The 16920-nt window shown below is 35.7% G+C and overlaps 1 long non-coding RNA gene across 1 annotated transcript in view; it reads right to left on the reverse strand.

The window, feature by feature from the left end:
• Positions 1–3450: 3450 nt before the first annotated feature.
• Positions 3451–16920, reverse strand: part of LOC113480662 — a 62693-nt gene continuing 49223 nt past the window's right edge. The window contains exons 3-4 of the long non-coding RNA XR_003398499.1: positions 14615–14673; positions 3451–4229 (exon numbers count right to left, since the gene is read on the reverse strand). This is a non-coding gene — a long non-coding RNA (uncharacterized LOC113480662). The remainder of the gene's footprint in view (positions 4230–14614; positions 14674–16920) is intronic.

Here is a 16920-nt window from a genome sequence, read left to right on the forward strand (position 1 = left end):
CAAATTCATGCTTGCTTCCAACTCTGGTGTTAATTTTCATGAATACCTCTACACCACATTTATCAGAAGCCCAAAAATGAAAAAGGTAAAGCAATGGCTTACAAATAACCTGACAAAAGCTTTTGACATGTTGCTTGTCACAATACTTAGTGCTCAATTTTTCTACATATTGTATTAAGAATCTTATGGTAAGAATACTGTTGATCCTGACACAGCTGGCTGAGTAACTGTCATATAAAAAAAGAGATGTGTTTAAAAAGAGAGTTTGAAAAAGATCCAAGCCCTTTCATATTTCTAAGTTAAATAAACTCAGCTCTATAGACATATTAAATAAAATCCCATAAACAGCTTAAGCAAACTAAAAGAGAAAAAAAGTTTCTTTAACACCATGATTGATTTTTTTTTTTTTTTTTAAATCACCTATAACAACCAATGCAGACATAAAAAGCATAGGGAAGAAACACTGTTTATTCTGTTTATTCATTCAATTTAGGTTGCCATCCAGCAGTTGCTCATATTAAATCAAAGGAACATTTTCTTTATCTATAAGTATGCAAAACAGCAGGGAAATAATTGTCACATAAAAACAAAATTACTGAGATATTTTGTCTTGCCAACATTAAAAGCATTCCATTTTTTCATTTAGTATTGCTAGTCAAAGAAGTTATTCAAATTTTGTCTTAGTTAAACACAATTTCCCCTGCCACTGACTACATCATCTGAGAATCCTTTTTTTTCTGAGGATTGCTTTTTAAATGTTATACATGCATCTATCTATCTATCTATCTATCTATCTATCTATCTATCTATCTATCTATCTATCTATCTATCTATCATTTCTATATCTGTTTGTGTTATCTATTTCTTTTTCCACAGGTATTAAACCATTTCATATTTAGTCCTGCTAATGTTCAGAAAAAGCAAACTTTGGGGTTTCCCACTCAGGTAGTCATATTCCTGCAAATCATCAGAATCTTAGTCCAGAAGATTTCACACAGACCAGATAAAACTTTGAGTTCTCACACATTGAACTAGTTGGTTTTTAGAGTAAGAAAAGAAATCTGATTTTCAACTCCACTAATTTTTAGTCTAATACAGACATTTTATTTTCATGGTAATAGCAGACTTGGGGCCTGGGTTTTCATACACAGTGTTCATTAATCTGGCTAATAAATATTTTGGACCTGGCTTTTAAATATTTTTTAACTTTAAAAAGACAAAATATTTCAATTACAGGAATAATAAAGAACATTTGTATGTGGCATGCATAGAAATTTGTCCAGCTCATTCATAAATTCTTTGCTTCATTTTATATCACAGAATCATCTAGGCTGGAAAAGACCTTGAAGATCATCCAGTCCAACCATTAACCTAACACTGACAGCTCCCAGCTACACCATATCCTTCAGCGCTATATCAGCCCAACTCTTGAACACCTCCAGGGATGGGGACTCCACCACCTTCCTGAGCAGCCCATTCCAACGCCCAACAACCCGTTCTGTAAAGAAATGCTTCCTAATATCCAGTCTAAACCTTCCCTGGTGCAACTTGAGGCCATTACCTCTTCTCCTATCGCTTGTTACTTGGTTAAAGAGGCTCATCCCCAGCTCTCTGCACCCTCCTTTCAGGGAGCTGTAGAGGGCGATGAGGTCTCCCCTCAGCCTCCTCTTCTCCAGACTAAACACCCCCAGTTCCCTCAGCCGCTCCCCATACGACCTGTGCTCCAGACCCTGCACCAGCTCCGTTGCCCTTCTCTGGACACGCTCGAGTCATTCAATGTCCTTTTTGTAGTGAGGGGCCCAAAACTGAACACAGGAATCGAGGGGCGGCCTCACCAGTGCCGAGTACAGGGGTCAGATCCCTTCCCTGTCCTTGCTGGCCATGCTATTGCTGATACATATTTCTGATATCTTCAGTTCTATCAATTTTTATTTTATCCTTCTGTTCTTATGCATTATACTGAATTTCATGTCCTTTTCCTTCAAGTCCCTGCCTCTATTATCATGGAATTAGATAGGAACCTTTCTTTTTCTTTTTTGCTTTGCCACATAGTCTCATGTAAATGATACTCTCCATCATATTAACATGTACATTTCTAAGAGATGCTTATAGTCTAAAGTTAAAAATATGATCCACAAAATACTAAGAATCCCAAGAGTTAAAGACCCAGGAATATATATATATATATAATAGATTTATTATAATCTCAAGCATTTTAAGGAAATAGTATATATTTTGTGTCTTTATAAGTCAAGGTTTGCCATATGAAAAAAATTTGCAGCTGAGTTACAAACTGTTAAAGTTGTTGAAATGAAAGAAATTCTAATCCAGCTTTAACTTTAGTCTGCCCGTCTTAATATTAGTTTATTAGTGGGAAAAAGGATATATAGAATGCAAAATGTTTGACTTTTTTTAGACTCAATAGGAGACATTTTGCATGCATAAGACAGCTGGCATATTGATTTCAAAATTGCATAGATTTGTTTTACATGTATTTCATTAAATGTTTATCTTACATCTAGAGTCAACCTTTCTATAATCATTGATAGAGGAAAACAGTATAGAAAATCCTTTTTCATCAACAATTCATGCAAACATTATTTCAAATGAAGTTATTTCAGATTTTTGGTCCATATTCATATGTGTACGAATAGTTGTACCTCAGGGAGCTATAGTTCAAACAATTCCTTTACACATTCTCTTGAAGGACTAATTTCCCAACCTGGGCCATGTTTCAAATAATCACTGTAATTCTAGCTGTTGGCAACACAGACAGTGGGACTTAGTGCACCCTTAGAAAATCTGCTGGTGACTCCAAGCTGTGTGGTGCGGTTGACATGCTGGAGGGGAGGGATGTGCCATCCAGAGGGACCTTGAGAGGTGAGCCAGTGCGAACCTCATGAGGTTCAACAAAGCCAAGTCCTGCACATGGGTCAGGGCAATCCCAAGCACAAATACAGATTGTCCAAGGACTGGATTGAGAGTAGCCCTGTTGAGAGGGACTTGGGGGCTTTAGTGAACGGAAAATTGACTACAAACTAGCAATGTGCACTCACAGCCCAGAAAGCCAACTGTATCCTGGGCTTCACCAAGAGAAGTGTGGCCAGCATGTTGAGAGAGGTGAAACCCCACCAGGAGTACTGTGTCCAGCTCTGGGGTCCCCAAAAGAGGAAGGATGACGGCCTGCTCGAGCAGGTCCAGATGAGACCATGAAGATGATCAGGGGCTAGAGCACTTCCCTTATGAGGACAGGCTGAGAGTGTTGGGGTTGTTCAGCCTAGAGAAGAGAAGGCTCCAGGGAGATCTTATAGCAGCCTTTCAGTACTTAAAGGGGGCTACAGGAAAGATGGGGAGGGGGTCTTTATTAGGGAGTGTAGGGATAGGACAAGGGTAACACTTTCAAACTGAAAGAGGATAGATTTAGGTTAGATGTAAGGAAATTCCTCAGTGTGAGGGTGGTGAGGCACTGGAACAGGTTGTCCAAAGAAGTTGTTGATGCCCCCTCCTGGAAGTGCTCAAGGCCAGGTGGGATGGGTCTTTAAGCAACCTGGTCTAGTGGAAAGTGTCCCTGCACTTGGCAGGGGCGTTAGAACTAGAAAATTTTAAGGTCCTTTCCAACACAAACCATTCTATGATTCTATGATTATATTATTAATGGTGATTATACTCGGGGGAAAATAATAACACCATATTGTACATAGATTCTCCTTTCTTTCACTGAATATTTCTGATTTAAGTAAATATGATTTGTTTGGTTTCTTTCACAGAGTTATTAAGCAGCTGATCCTTGCAACTAGTTATTCAGCTAAAGAGACTTTTAGAAATATTTCTTAAAGATGAACAACAAATTGTGAAAAAATGAAATATGTACAAAATGCTGATGAGACTTTCCTAGTTTCTGTATTCTAAGCATTAATTCAAGGAGTGCAACGGTTAGCTTGGGAAGTTTTAATCAAATAGACTTGTTACAAGTTTGGGGATTTACTGGAGAACACTAAGAAAACAATTTTTTTTTTTTTAGAAAAATGCATTGTAGATATGGCAAAACTTTAACTATTATAAATTTACAAAGGTGCCATAAACCTACAATTTAGCATTACAGATTTGTGTATTCACACACTTAGGGCCAACATACAAATTCATACTGATGACTATTGATCTATTGATTCTGGTAGGGTCAACTGTGCAAGTGTTGTAATTGCTAGTTCTTCCACTGCTTACTGACGAACCTGAAAGAAATTAAAATACAATTTGAAGACTATGATATCATGAAAAAAATATGAACAATCTCTTTACAGCTTTCTTTGTGTTAAAAATGGGTTGCATGTAATAACATCTCTCTGTAAATTTTGATCCGTGATAACAGAATGACATCATTGCAAAATGAGCCCTTGTATTTGGAGAAAAATAGTCAAGTAATTAATTGCTTCAGCATAACATTTTTAGAGATAAATCAAAAAATATTTTATCAAAGTTACTCCTGATTTCTTAAAGCAAGCTGTTTCTGGACAGCATTTGAAATGCAGCTTATTGAATGTACTGTGAATTTCTTGGTTGAAGGTAAGGTAACAAATAAAATAGACACTGTGTGCCAACTACATATGTGTCATCTTTTAGTAGATGACCTGGAGTTGTCTAGTTTCAGAAAATCAGTCAGCACAGAAAGTAGATCAGATAATTTCTGAGTGCAGAGTGGTTTCAGATTATGTTAAAGTAGGCACAATTCATGTAAGTATTCATTATATATGCTTATCTGTCCACTGTGAGTTTATATGCAGAGGCCTTGAGTTTTCTGTTCAACTAATATTGGGCATTAATGTTGTCTTTAATATCTTGACTTGTTTTTTCTCAAATGATCTATAAGGCATCACATTAGAAGCCTCCTAGCTCAGCTGTGAAAAACAAAATTTAAAGGAATCCCTAGTTCTTCACTAGTCAAAATTATAAAAGGAAATTATCAACAACTGGTAAAAATTCTATTCATGTTCCACAGTAAGGTCAACACAGTGCTTTGACCCTGAAAGGGAAGCACATAATATTACAGTAATCTTATGATCAAATGTTTGACATGCTTTTCAATTTACAGGTATAGTTTTAATGAGTTTTTGAAAGATACACTAGCAGAATAAAACCACGGTGCCTGAGATTGCAATTTTATGGGAGGCTTCTAAAATATGCCTACCGAAGCCAAAAAAGATGACTGAAACCTATGTAGAAATGACTGAGCTAGCTTTAAACTAGCAGAATGAAGTTAATAACAGTAAACATGCAAGAGGCTGAAGCTCAGCATGAGCTATAAAATAGACCTGGGAAAAAACATCAATACTTAGGAAATTAGTCTGCCATAAAATTGGAAGTATTAAAACTACATTTTTACTGGCAACTGATTTTCTACATTTTTGACTAATGTATAAACACACAAACAGGAGTATATTCTATGTAGTCTTGTACAACTATTTAGAATTGAATGTATATCATTGATTTTTTTTTCTTCTTTTGCTGATAGATTACAAACGTTGCGATATTTGTAAGATCTCAATGTTTAACATTATTTTTGTAATATAAAATTATACAAGAAAGCTAATAATTACTGTTGTATTGTTGTGATATGGGATATGTTATGGATATGTGGCTTATGAATATGTGGCTTATGAATATGGGCTTCCACAGAGCCTTTGTCAGTCAGAGCTAAGGAATTGTATAACCCTGTATGAGACAATCTGAAAAAAGCAAAAAGGTATTCTTTCATACATACTTTTTCCTTTTGAAGTAGATGATCTGCTTTATTTTGTAATTTTATAATATTGTATGTTTTATATTGAATTATTACATGTTTTAAGGAGATCTCCAGCTTGGAGAGTCACTGAAAAGAGACTCATTTACAACACAAAAACAATGGCCCAGATTTGGCACCACTTAGAAGAAGCCAGTGGGACTAATCCACTACTGCTCCACCAGAAGGGCATTGTTCTGAACAAAAGAATAAGGTTAAGTGCTCATATCTGCAGAGGTTGAAGCCTTTCCTCTGCCCTCACAGTAACTTTGCTGCAGAGACACTGTTGCTAGCAGAAGCAAATGGCAGAAACACATATGCCGTTTTGCAAATGACAAAACCAAGAGCTTAAGCTGCGAAATACTAGCAGGAGGCACATAGCTGTGGGGGGAGTGGTGTTGTGAGAATGTCCAAAATTGAATTTTTGAACTGCCTACTGCTTGCTATGTGCAACTGTTACAGGCAGGTTGTAAGTTTTTATAACACCCAAACTAAGTAAAAGTGGCATGCCTTGAATCCTCCAATTGATAGAGACGTGAGACTGCACCAACGATTGCAAGGCTGATCATGTACTGTGCTTTAGCACATAGACTGTTTAGATTGGGAAAATTGGGGGTTTGGGAGCCCAGAAAGAAGACGGAATGGAAAATAAAGGATCTCAAAAAGAGTTGTTCTCTGAAAGAAGGGAGGTGGAAAGAAAAATATGAAGATCCTCCCTGAAAGAAAGATGCTGGAAGTGGGGGCAGTGCTGGACACCAGGATACCTGGACAACATGCATAGAGACAGATGCCAGGTACTTTGGCCAATGATGCCCAAAACTGGTAGCTACAAACAGTGGCACAGCAGGAAGCAGCATGACTTTCTGCCTGACCTCTAAAGGAGGCCATTGAATCAACTCCCAGTCCTCATAAACTGCAGGCACTGCTGAATGCCAGAATAATTTTCATAGAGACCACGTGCAGCCTGCTGCAGTTTAATTATGTTACGGAGTTCACTGCCTTGGTGTACCTGCGGTGGACTATCTCTCTGACACTGTAGACAATGATACTGAAGCATTTGCCTTTCCTATAAATGTAGTCAAACTCAATTGAAGAAAGTCTCTTTTTATGTCCTACTATATTATGGAACAGAGTTTATCCCATCTGAGTATGCAGTTTAAGGGTAAATGCAAAAGGGAGATAACTCACTATCATACCCACAGCAGAACATTTCCTCTACATATCCCTGATAGGATTTAAATTCAGTTAATTTACTTTTGTGTAGGCTTTGCCCTTCATTTCATATTCTTTGTGGTATGAATTATTACTGACATTTAAGAACCTCATTTTATAGCTGTGATCAAAATGGAATGCAGGTAAATAAAAAGTGACATTATACATAACACAATATAGAAGGCTATAAAAAAATGCAAATTGTAGTAGCTCATCCATGCTCATATTTAAGGCCATTGACAATATTAGAACATCCCATGAAACGCGAACTAATGCCTACTTGCCTGTGGTAAGAAAGAATAGGAAAAAGAAAATAATTAAGTTATAAATCTTTGGTCTGATCCTGAATAGCAGTCTCTAATCTTGAGTGTGGTACTATCCCTTAAATCAGTACTAAGCCATGTGTTAATAGAAAATTCTGGAAAAAATAAAACAGATGAACGTTTATGACAGGAAGGAATTTATAGTATTAAGTAAAAATTATATAAAACTTACTCTTTAAATATTAGGTCAACCCAAATCTATATAAAATGGAAGAAAACTTGTAGTTTTTATGAGTTTTCTTGGTCTTTCATAAAGCACAACACAAAATCTTAGAGGCTTAGCCGGGACACTCCATACAAAGTCTAATACTGCACTGAAAATTAATACAAGCCTGACTGGAAATCATCTTGATTTAAAACTTGATGAGGATGTTAGAACTCCTGTGAATGTTGATGCTTTCCCAGTTTACCCCAGGTTTACTCTTAGTTCTGGTGCTTTTTGAGTTTGGATTTGGATATATATATTTATTTATTTATTTATTTATTTTAATTTGGAGGGAGGGGAGTTGTTTGGCTTTCTTTTCCTAATCATTATCTAAATTACTATTTTTGTGGTTAAGAATCAATTGCTTGGTCTTCACAACACTTTTTTATCACATATCATGGAATATGTTGGGTTTTTTCCATTTTACAAATACTGGAATAGAAGAAGAAATATGGAGTTGAGAACAGCAAAATCACAGTTATCTACTAGGTGAAGAGGCATAAAGATTTAGTGATGATCTTGAATATATAATTTTTTTTATTATATGTGTAGATCTACTAGTGACAAGATAATTTCCAAAGTTTAAATCAAAGTTGAAGTTAACTCTGTGAGAGATTTTCACCATATAAATGTCATTTGTGCAGTACCAATTGCCTTCACACACACCTTGTAACATTAATGATCACAAATGACAGCAGAAACTACGTTTTCCCACAGAAAGTGTTTCTTGTAAGGGCTTTCATTTTTAATGCCCAGTTACACAGACCAAGAGCAATAACAGGCAATCTGATCATTTTTTCTTGCAGGATTCTAAAAGCCCTGAGTGACTTCAGTTTCCTTCCATCTCTTTCTCTTTCTTTATTTATTTTTTCCTCCTCTTCTTTCTCTCTTTTACACACACACACATATGTAGAAAGCACTAGTTTCTCAGAGTAGCACTTTTTTTCACTTGCTGTTCACACTGTCTTTTTCTTTACACAATTATCTTAACAACAATGTACTTTATATGATATTTTTGTCTATGTTTGGATATGTGCATTCATTATGCTATTTGGTCATCCTCTTAAATCTAAGATTTTATCCACATTGTTTATGAAACCAGACTAGTATATCTTTTTGTCCAATACCAGCCACGCTGAACTCTTCTAGTGATCCTCATACTGCACATGACAGCATACTGATTCTCAAATGAAAGACTTACATGTCTATGGGCATAAACTCCACAGTGAAATCTGAACAACGAAGACATTTTTTGTGAATGGATTATTGGAATGGAAATATAATAATATTGAATGGAAAATTCAAAAAAAAGGAAATTGCAAGAAAGGCACTATATACAAATTTATATTTGTATATAGAAAGATAGACATAGATAGATGGATACATAATTAAAAAAAAAAAAAAAAAAAAAAAAAAAAAAAGCAAGATTAAAGAAGCAGACTGAGGTCTTCCCATCCATTCTTCAAACATTGAACATTTGTCAAAAGACACTATTTGCAAAGGTTATTTTTCATGGCTCTTTAATGTTGCTGTCCTCTCCTGTTACCGAAAGTGATTACATAGGGCAGAGGGCTGTGGTGTAAATCAAAACATGAGCACGTTACCATATAGTTGACTCTTATCCCTGAACCACAGGTGTCCTGAGTTTCACATGCTGGCATGCAGGTAAACTGAGAATTCAAATTGAAATATGTCATCATCCTATATACTCTGCCAACCTCAGTAAAGAGGCTTGGATGGGAGTGAGAATTTTTCATGTATCTGCTTAGAAGAAGCTCTGTGGCCTCTAGAAGCAGGCTTCATTGCTCTCCCTAACCAGATCTCTGCATACAATGTTCTGATGAGTAGGTTGCCCAGGGAGATTGCAATATATCCATTATTAGATGTTTTTAAGAACCTCGTAGACAAACATGAATTCCCCATCACATAACTGCGGCTGAGACTACCTTCAAGACTAGATGGTCAGTTAAGGTTTATTCCACTTTGACGTTTATTTTTCTGTGGTTTTATGGTCATTTTTATATGATTTTATATTAACTCTTATGAACCCTAGTGAGAAAATGAGAAAATGTTTGCCTGTAGGGAAACCTGGCACATACAGAGATGAAGTGATTCCAAGGTCAAGCTGCTACTGAATCTGAGATGGAACTCAAATAAATGAGTTTTGTGCCCAGCCTACTAGACAACAGTCTTACCTCAGAAATCCAAAATAAAGGCAACACATTTTTATACCTCTTATCACTGCAGCATTGTACAGAGATACGAAAGCATTGCTTTCATTAGGTTTAGACATATTCCACTGGGATCCGTTTGACCTGCAGTCTTTTCTCTACTTTTTCAAATGTATTTATTGATTCTATTGATTGAGGCATCTGTTTTATGTGAAGCCATCATTTGTTCTTGTGGAACACTATTTAGCAGCTGTTATAGTTTAGACAAGGGGTGGCAAGATAGAATTAAACCAATACAGAGTAATATTTTAACACCTGGCTGGACAACAGCAATATCAACAAAACTACTTTTAGAAAACTAGTGAGTTATTTTTCAGTATTTTGACTCTGATGGCAGTGTGGACTGTTCTTTTAAAAAGAAGTCTTGAAACTATAAAAGCATTTTTACATAGGTAGTGAGAGTTCTTTATACAGATTTTTTTCTTCCATCTGTAATTTTTCAATTAGACCCCGTTTCCTATCAAAGCTATGGCTCAGTTTTTCCAGATAAATTATGTTAGATCACTGAATATCAACACATTTCTTCATTAAAATATTAATGTCTCCAAGAAATTTTGAGTTTTGTTTGCACGTTAGTTTAAATTCCACTTCATGAATAAAGTAAGGATACAAATTTTCAGTGAGATGAGAAAATTCTGAGGCAAAAAAGATTCCAAGGCATTTAAAGAACAGTTGATAAAGCACCTGCTAAAATTACAAAGTGTTCAGGCTGTGGTCAAGATCAGATTCTTTTGCTTGCATACAAAATGTCTTTGCATCTGTACAGTTGAATGTGCTTAAGAAATTTTGTACATGAAGCCATGTTACTTAAAATACTATGTGCCATAGCAAGCAAAAGACTTAAAATATTTTAATTATACTGTGCTTCATAAACTCAGTACTCTGCTCAGAAGCTTTTCTATCAATGTGCTGGCTGAAAGAACAGACTCTTTTTATCTATGATCATTTAGGACTGTTAGAAATTGCTGCTGTACCAAAGAATTACATTGCTTAAGATGAAGAAAAACACTCAAGTGCTGCATACCATTCTGCTCTTTGCAGTGGGAAAATACTGCTGTAAAATTGCAGTAAAAGTACTGCATCCTTCTTTTATGCTACTTCACTGGAGAGATTACAAAGCTTCAGTTTCTTCAATGACTCGTATAATCTAAACCTCTCAGTTTTCATATCATCAAGATAGATAGACAGGGAAATAAACCAATTTGGACTATTTCCACTAGCTCCAAGCAGGTGCACATTTGCTATACCTGCCAGCTGACCCTCATTTTGCATGTCAAACATTGTACTGAATTTGAGACAGAAGAACTGGCAGCAACCTGAATTTCATTTAGTTTAGCTGCTTCTGGTTATCCTCTTACTTTCCACTGCTTTATGGTCTTTACTGCAGTTGAGGATGTCAAGAGGATATAAAAAAAGAAGGGTCACTTTTCAAATATTAATGACCATTTCAAACAGATGGAAGATTCTTATGTGACTGGAAGAACAGTGCTCAAAACATTTTTCTTGCTTAAGGGGTAGGAATGAAATCTTCAGGCAAAATTTAGTATTTCTATGATTTTTCTTAAAGGACCGAGTTCTACCAGTTTTATTTTTGTGCAGCAATGTTTGCTTCATGTAGCTGTGCAGGCTTACAATACTAGGAAATAAGCAATGTTTTCTGTAAGAATAAAAGGTATGCATACCTCCCAAAGGCACACAAAGACACTCTAGTGTGTCACATGTTAACCGGGTCTTCCTGCAGCAGCTGTCCCATGTAGTGGTAACGTGGGTAAGAGACAAAGTTTCTCGGCTTCCATTCATCTTTGAACTCAGCAGGAATTATAAACCAGAAGTCAGTGTCTCATATATTTGCTGCCACAAAGCACTGTACTCCATCTCCCCATTGCTCTTCCCACTCTGGTCTTTGCTATGATCCTATTAGTTCTTTTATAACCTTCAGGTCTTAAGCAAAATATGTGTGTATTGTAGACTCAAACCTGTGCAATTACTTTCCCCAAAATCTCAGTAAACACCAGGTAAAAAGATTGGGATAAGTAGAAATATGACTACATTTGCAAGGTTTTAGGGCTCAGGTAAATATAAATATATTCATTTTGTTTTCACTACCAATCTATGGAAGTTTCATGAAAATAGCAGATTTTATGTTCATTTTAAACAGAAAAATAATACTTCCACCTCAGAAAGATCCAAGGCCACAAATTTTTGAAGGGTTAAGAGTATGCTGGCCACATACAGTCTTCCCCAGTTAAACATCACTGATGATTAGGACTTAGGTACCAGGGTATGCATATGAGTGTGTTCTTTCTTATCAACTAGCTGTGATGAGGGAAAACACATATAGGTTCAAGAATTTGAAATTACAGATTTTTATAATTAGTATTATAGATATCTTCACACATTTGCAAGAAGAGCTGAAGTACACAGTCGTTTTCCAAAGTTGTAAGAGGTCAGGCATAATATTAATTACTGGGAAAGGTGTAGCACATTCCCCTCCTGCTGCTACCTGCAGAGAATGTTTACTTGATCTGCATGAGTTGCCCAAAGGTTTTTCTTATTCTGTCAGTATTTCTCAACTTCTGTTACTCTGGAGGCCTTAGAAGTGCAGTAGGGACAGTAGAAAAAAAGTATATTTTAAACTTACATTGGAAAAGAGGAAGGTGAAGAAAAAATTGTTATCTTACCTGACCAGACAAGGAAGGTAATTTTGTACTGATAAGGTCTTTTGAGCAGAGGAGAGGAGGAATGGTTTTCACATATTTGTCTTTCTTTTGAGGTTATCAATTTGGAAACACTGAAATAAATTTTGAGAATTTGGGTACAGATTAGTGTCTGGTACATACCTGCTCCTGAACATCTCTTACTTTCCAAAAAGCCCCAGTGGCCACATATTTGTCTTGGTCCTTTATTTGGTGACTGGACATGTACAGGTTCTTTGCTGACTGACTAGAGGCAATGTCTCAGAAACTTTACATGGCTAGTCTCCCATGATAAGAAACTTATGGAGCAAATACAAAACTGTCCCTACTTAAGTAAAACCTCAATGGAATAGCACAAATAGCTGCCTGCTGAGGGCCCAGGCAAATATATTTTATCCTTCATTATACTACCTGTGAACAGATGAATTTTCCAGATTTTCTTCTACCACTTTTTTATATCCCATTATAATTTTTGCAACATATAGTGAGCGATTAATCCTTTCTGATGAGTCAAAAAATTTAAAAGTAAAAAAAACCAACAAAAAAACACAACCAAAAAACATAAAGGGCTAATTGAAAGCCACTTCAGTAAGGTAAAGCAGACAGTTCCATGATTGGGCACATCCTCTCCATACTGTACCAGAGGCCCCTTGTCTAAACACAAAAAATATCCCAAGGACTCTCAGGCCATTTAGTTAACAGCAGGTAACCACTCAGTGAAGTCCATATACCTCAACTGGATATGAAAATCAATAAATAATATAGGGGATGAAGGCAGAGGGCGATATAGGTACCTATGAATTGCCTCCACAAAGATTACACAGACAAAAGCTCACTGAGCAAAAGCTGCTTTAGTCTGTAGATACACAGGATAAGAGCTGTCTCAGCAATACTCTTCCATAAAGCCACAATCTGGCTTCAGAAAGGGGCCTGCCTCCAGCTAGGTTTAATAGCACGGAAGCATCTGTAGAAGTTAGGCTGATATTCTAGTTCTTTCTCAAAGAAGGTTTGGGTGTTATCTTACACAACTCATATGGAAGTTAAGTATACACGGTGAAACAGCAAGATCCTCAGAGTAAAAAGAGATGACCTTGGAGACAGGTCTCAGAGTACTTTGCCTGCAAACAAGAATATAATCTACTACTACCAACATCACTTTTGCATGTTCATGCAGAAAGAATGGCTATTGTTCCTCTGATTCTGCAGCCTTTGAGTTAGACAGATATTCTATGAAAAACCTCAATTGTTCAGCAACATTTACTGTGATAACTAACTTGAAAGAGATGATAACTAACTTGAAAGATATTTTTTTCCCTTTTACATTTTTACATTCCAATGTAATGACAGGTTTTGTTTATTCAGTGGCTTCTGATATGAATACATAATTTGAATTACACAATGAAGTTCAGTATCATCTCCAAAGGAGGCACAGCACATTCCTATTCAATACACTTCTGCAAAGTAACAATTCTTTATTTCCCTGACCAGTAGACTGAAACTTACTGGTATGTGATTTCTGATGCAAAACACTGACTACACAAGTGAATGAACATATCTGTCACTGTTGCAAGTCTCAGGCTTAGAAAACATAAGCTAAGACTACTTAGAATAATTAATCTGTAACAATAAATACATAATGATTTTATATTTTTCATACTGCTGCCTGTTTATCTGACATAAAATTGTCTTCTTTCCCTTCCTTCCTTTCTTTTTAAAATATCTTTTTCACTTTTTATTAAGCCTGTGGGTTGTTCATACAGTTTGGTTGGGTTTTTTTACAATACAGTCAAGGAGAGCAACATGGTTGATTTCCAGTCCCTGCTACACTTGTTATCTCAGAACTCGTTCACACTATTCAATTCAGACAGCAGCAGACTCTGAGGTATATTGCAGATTACTGGAAATAGGTGTTCATTTGCCCATCTGGAACTCCCAAAATACAGAGAATTGCAAACTCTCAACTGGTAGTTCTCATGTCGCAAATGAGTTCTGAGTAAGAAGAGCTTGAGGGTTTGGGACTAGTGAATAGTGACAGATAAAAGCCTTGGGGAGGATCTCCTTTAAACAGCCACAGACTGCAATGGGAGCTCTGGTAATTGTAGATCATTGTGAGTGTCAGTTATTATAACATAATAAAAGGTAAGTAAAATAAGACACTGTGCACATTACAACACCTGGATGAAAATATCTTCTGCAGAATCTACACTTTCTGCTGTGTTATGATCAGACTTCCCTAGATCAGAAATAGTTGTTTAAATATTACAAAAGGAAAAAAGGCCAGAATATTCCATTTCTTATTTAATAAATATGTGCATTTTCCACAAATTGCATCTTTCCCAGAATGCATAACGGGTTGTGAAAGTTTTCAGTGACAAAGTTGAACAATTATGCAGCTAAGAAAACTATATGACAAGATTGACCCATAGAGGAAACAGAGGTGTTGTATCAAGTCTGTTACACTATGAGAAACCATAGTTTAATTTCCATGTATGTTGATCATCTGGAGAATAAACCTGGGTTTCTAAAGTCACAGACCTTCCCTCAGTCTTAAGTAATGCTGGATAAGTTAAGCAGTATAACTTAAGATGAACATAACGGAAGTAAGCTCTAAGGTAATCAATAAGATATTATTGAAAATTTGGTAGAATAAAAACGTGCATGGGATGATCTGCTTAAAGTCTTACTTATTTGCTTGAAAAATGTCAACTTTTGCAAAAAAATCTTTCAGCTTTATTAAAAAATAGTCTTTAAAAAAAAATAATGGCATTGTGCAAAATAATTCTATATACATCTACACGAATACAAATCAAGAGAATGAATATATGTATATGGGTGGCTGGGTGGTCAGGTGGGTTTGTTCGTAAGTTTTGTAAAACTGAAAACCTTTTTGGTTGTATAACAGAAGACAGAGGTTGCCAGTTTTCAGGGTGTTATTTTTTGTAACAGGAGTGTAAAAGATTTCAAATTTAATTTTCTCATATAAACATGAAATCCGTTTTAAACAGCTTTAGTAAAAATATTTCACTGATATAAATATAATCATCCAAATTAGGGAGATATTATTCCTTATGTAGTACAACAGCTTCATGCAGTCAAATATTATTTTTTCACATTATTGATCTCTAGTGTATTAAGATGAAGATTTTATATGTTCTTGCTTTCCAAAGCACTGCATAAGCTTGTTCTACAGTGGACAGATCAGTATCCATCAGTTATTTATATTAGATGTTAACAAGTGTTTTTTGAGTAAGACGGCATGTCTTTTCACTTCTAAATTCTGATCATATGGGAAAATCTTCCTCAAAAGCACAGAGCACAATTTGAAAATGTACCTAAATTTTAGCTGCCACTCATTAACATGCCCATTAATCTTGGCAGCAAAAGACATGGGAGAAAGCAGAACAACCTAAAATGTCTCTTTTTTTTTTTAAAGCCAATCTCCTGTATATTTTACTTTGTTCTGTGATTTAAAATGTGATGTTGTGTAGCACCAATGAAGTACAGGAAAACCTGAAAAAGATTAGCAATGCTTTATGACTATTTCCTTTTTTGTTCTTCTTTGTGCCATTGGAGATGAAATGTTTTCAGCAGCTGTCAGCACTGTGTAAACACAATGGTCACTAATTTAGAAGGTTTAAGCCAAAGGAAAGCACATGAAAACAAATACAATGATAAAGAAAGAACTGGCTTTTCTTTATCAATTTTGCCTTGATGACAAGCGATGAGTTGCCAGAGGAAAGTGTATCAGTGTCATAGGCATGTCTATAAAAAGGCTTTTTTGCCTGTTATTGAAAAAGGGAAAACCAGCCTTTTTCTCCTATTTTTTATTTTGCTCACCTATATTTTATCAATGCAGCCACTTAGAAAGGCCAATCTACCAATTTAAAACACCACAGGCATGGTTATCTATGCCACTGTGTTGAAAATGTTGGTGGGTATTGATCACTGTGTTGAAATTTGTCAGTCACTTATGTAATTGGGCTACCCTGGAATGGCTTCTGCAAAAAGATTTCTTAGCACTTTTATTTTTTTTAGTCTCAGTGTGGCTCCCCTGTTGTATTTAGCAGGCTCCAGCACTTCTTTTACTAATATAAATAGTAACAATATTTCTTACCTCTGAGGAATTGTTTTAAAGTTTTTTTTTTCTGAGTTTAACTTCCTGAATCTGTTCTTAATCCCTTACTAAATGCTGTTGGCAAGTATTAGCCAGTAAGATTAACTGTAATGTGTAGGCTTTTTTTAGTATCTGCAAATAGCTGTGAGTAATCCTCATTTAGGCATGGATCTAATTCACATGTACTTTTGCAACTGAAGAATAGCATTAGAATGTAAATGAGAATATTTGAGAAATTATTTAAATAAAAATTAATTGAAAATTAATATCAGTGTGTAACCTTATTTTTATGCATATTTAAAATTCTCACTTGAAGGAATTCAGTCAATAATAGTTCACAGAAGTAACTAAACTAAGACAGTCAGA

Source organism: Athene cunicularia (genome assembly GCF_003259725.1).
Source record: "Athene cunicularia isolate RWA chromosome 5 unlocalized genomic scaffold, athCun1 chr5_part1, whole genome shotgun sequence".
Taxonomy (NCBI): Eukaryota; Metazoa; Chordata; class Aves; order Strigiformes; family Strigidae; genus Athene; species Athene cunicularia.